The 3,680-nt window shown below is 49.3% G+C and overlaps 1 long non-coding RNA gene across 1 annotated transcript in view; it reads right to left on the bottom strand.

The window, feature by feature from the left end:
• Positions 1 to 1,102: 1,102 nt before the first annotated feature.
• LOC112548164 overlaps positions 1,103 to 3,680 on the bottom strand; it is a 3,945-nt gene continuing 1,367 nt past the window's right edge. The window contains exons 2-3 of the long non-coding RNA XR_003091975.1: positions 3,149 to 3,356; positions 1,103 to 1,155 (exon numbers count right to left, since the gene is read on the bottom strand). This is a non-coding gene — a long non-coding RNA (uncharacterized LOC112548164). The remainder of the gene's footprint in view (positions 1,156 to 3,148; positions 3,357 to 3,680) is intronic.

Below are 3,680 nucleotides of genomic sequence, written 5' to 3'. Positions count from 1 at the left end.
GCTGGCAACACTCCTACCAATGCAGCCCAGTATGTGATTAGCCTTTTTGGCAACAAGGGCACACTGCTGACTCATACTCGGTTTATTGTCCACTGTAACCTCCAGATCCTTTTCTGCAGAGCTGCTGCCCAGCCAGTCAGCCTCCATCCTGTACTGGTGCACGGGATTGTTCTGTCCTAAGTGCAAGACTTTGCAATTGACCTTATTGAAGCACATGAGATTTATTTTGGCCCAATCCTCCAATTTGTCTAGGTCACTCTGAATCCTAGCCCTACCCTCCAGTATATCAACTACACCCCTCAGTTTGGTATCATCTGCGAACTTACTGAGGATGCAATCTATCCCATCTTCCAAACTGTTAATGAAGTTATTGAATAAAACTGGCCCCAGGACTGACCCCTGGGGTGCTCCACTTGATACCAGCTGCTAACTAGACCCTGAGCCATTGATCATTACCCATTGAGCCTGACAATCCAGCCAGATTTCTATCCACCTTACAGTCCATTCATCTACCCCGTACTTCCTCAGCCTGAATGGCCATTTAATCCATTTCCTGCACTATTTCCCAACATTTGTTTCAACAGTCCTGTCAGACTGCCAGCCCATGGGGGTATGCAGCCCATGAGGGGTTAAATTGCAGTTTACAGGATTTGTCAGCCAGCTGACTGAGCCAGCATGCTGCTGTACAGGCAGTCCTGGGACTTAGGACACAATTGGTTCCTGAAGACCACGTCTTCTGCATGCTAAGTCAAAATGTTGCAACTCTGAACCAATTTTCTCATAAGAAACAATGTTACAAATGGGGGATTGGTTCCTGAACCAAGGCCCAATATCCTATTTTCATCAAAAATACCCCAGAATTTTGTACTTGATCAATTATAGATGAGTAATATAGCTACATTAATGTATTTTTATTGTAAATAGCAATTATTGATTTGGAAGGATGTCTTTGAGGTGACTTTGCTGGACTTTTTAAAGGGTTATTGGCTGGACTCTTCTCAGGAGTCTTGGCTGCAGGTTTTTCTGGAGTCTTGTCTGCTTTCCTAAAGGAAGTGTCCAAGAAAGTTTGGACAGATGTTCTCCAGGGAGATGAGTGATGCAGCAAACTTGTTTGCTGGCATGGCATTGCATCGGATCAAGTGTTGTAAGTCGAAACTGGTGTTGTAAAGTAAAAACAGGGTGTCAATTTTATAAACATTGTAAGTGCGAAACGTTGTAACTTGAAACACTGTAAGTCAAGGACTGCCTGTACTCTAAAACTTAGGTGGTGAACATCACTGCTGCTCAGTCCTCACCCGTCCTCTTCCTTGCTGCAGAACTCAGGGTCTTTGGTTGCTGTTGGTATGGGGATGCAGGTGGGGAAAGCCAGTGGCAGGGTTCACCCTTTGGATTCTAGAGCTGCACCAACAGTGGTTCTAGCTGTTGCCTTGCCAAACTGCTACCTTACTGCCAGAAGTGGGTTATCTGGCCTACAAACCCTGTGGTCCAGATGTAGTCCATGGAGCCAAATGAGTTGGACACTCCTGCACTACAGCAGAAAGGACCAAGAGAACATCAGACTCTGGAAACCTGTGTCCCTCTCTTGCAGGGAAGAACCCCTGGTCCAGCCCCTGCAAGAGAGGGGCACAATCAGAAGTCCTTCCCCTTACCATGGATTTACCTGGCCTGGAAGGTGCTCTTTCACCCAAACCTACTTATGATCTCTTTGAAGTGCTGGCTCCCTGGTGCAGAAAATCCCCCTGCATATGTACATACTCAGTTACGTGCTGCGCTTGAACAGGGAACCTACACTTTGAAGCCACATTTCTCTCCTTTCTGTGCTACTTCCTTTCATCATGCCTGAGGGAATATGTGAAGCTCATCTCCTTTAGCACCTGCTTGGCTGCAGATGACTGGTAGTAGGCTGTGTTGGCTGTGTACTGCAGGGAATTTGGTGCTGGAGTTGGGAGGGGCAGGCTAGATGTGGGCACAGCTGTATTCTCAGTATGTATTATATATGCATTTCCAAATATGTTTAATTAAAAGATGACAAGAAGTGAAACAGAAGCATTGCAGTACTGGGTTCAGTACTTCTTTTTCCCTGATCCTTATCCCCCAGACTGGGGAAAATCCCTCCTGTACAGCTGCTGGGATTTCTCTTTTGCATCTTTCAAATGAACATTGTGCTGGAAAAGATACCTGCCCAACTGCCCTGGAGATGGAGACTGGCTGACCCCATAGGCCACTGAACAACCAGTATACCACAATAGTCTGAGCCTGAAACCTGTCATAAAGGGGAAACCTCTCTATCCTGTCCAGCAGCTTCTTAGTAGGGCTGTGCGAAGCTTCGGTCCGATTCAATTCGGCTCAATTCAGTGGCTGAATCTCCAAATCGAATCGGAGGACCCTTTAATCTCTCTGAATCAAATCGGACATAGACACAGCTTTTAAATGTTTTTTCTACATGCCTCTAGGTAGCAGGCGACTCATGACCACTGCAATGCTGGGGTGCATGGAGTGTCCCACAAGTGTGGGGGGGCTCCCTAGCCTGCTTGGCAGCAGACCCAGAAGTGGACCAGAAGTGCTTCCAGTCCACTTCCAGGTCTGCCGGAGAGTGCACGGGGGGGCCCCCCCCGCATCTCCCCCAGCTCAGTGATTGGTGCCTCCTGAGTCTGGGGTTGGCACTTGGGGTCCCCCTGCGGCTGATTGCTAAGCCGGTGGGGCACTTGGGGTGGGGGGGGGGGTGTATGCGGGCAGTGCACTCCCCAGCAGACCCAGAAGTGGACCAGAAGTAGTTCCAGTCTGCTTCGATTTGCTGCCGAGCACATGGGGGCGGGGGGCTCCTGTGGGACGCTCCATCTGCCCCTGCATCTGCCCCTGCATCACAGCATTCACAAGCTGTGCCTGCTACCTCAAGGTATGTAGAAAAAACATTTAAAACTGTGTCTATGGCTGACTTGCTGATTCTCCGAATCAGCATTGAATCTTCAGATTTGACCGAATTGAATCGGGGACAGTGATCCAAATCAAATTACTGTCCCTGATTTCAGGCTGAATCCGAATCCAATAGGGCCCACTTCTCACAACCCTCCTTCTTAGTTTCCTCTCTCAAATCTGGCACCTGAGAACTTAACCAGGTAACCATTTTAAAATGCTGCATTGCACCTACCATTTGACATCTACAGGAACCAGAGAGAAACAGATGTGCCTCTCTGGATGCGGGTGTTACTGCAGCTTTGTCTGTGTGCAGGAGCAGCAAAGACACTGGTTGTTTCCTGGAAGCACAAATCATTAGCTTGTGGTATCCTTGCTGGAAGTCATCTTGGGGTTGAGGTTCCCCCCAAGGCAAACCCATATGCGAAGCCATACCTCAGCACCTGAGTACAGATTAAGACAAGAGACACCATTAGAAATCTATTGCTCCGAAGATCTAAGACAGGGGTCAGCAACCCCCTGGCATGTGTGCCAGAGCATGGCGCGCACAGTCATTTTGCTTCGTGTGCGCCTCCAGGCAGATGGTGGGGAAGGGGCCGGAGCTGTGCTGCCACAAAAACTGGGCCCCTCGTGGCTCCCCCACTATCTGCCCAGAGGCGCACATGCACCCGCCAGCAATGAGCAGGGCCGGGACTCTGCAGACCCTAGTGCAGTGGCTTGCAGCCTCTCAGTTGCTTGCTTTGAGCAGCCTGAGCTCTGTGGCAGGT

The sequence above is a fragment of the Alligator sinensis genome, unplaced genomic scaffold (genome assembly GCF_000455745.1).
Source record: "Alligator sinensis unplaced genomic scaffold, ASM45574v1 scaffold1190_1, whole genome shotgun sequence".
In the NCBI taxonomy this organism is placed as follows: Eukaryota; Metazoa; Chordata; order Crocodylia; family Alligatoridae; genus Alligator; species Alligator sinensis.
This window is presented reverse-complemented; position numbering and strand designations above follow the sequence as displayed.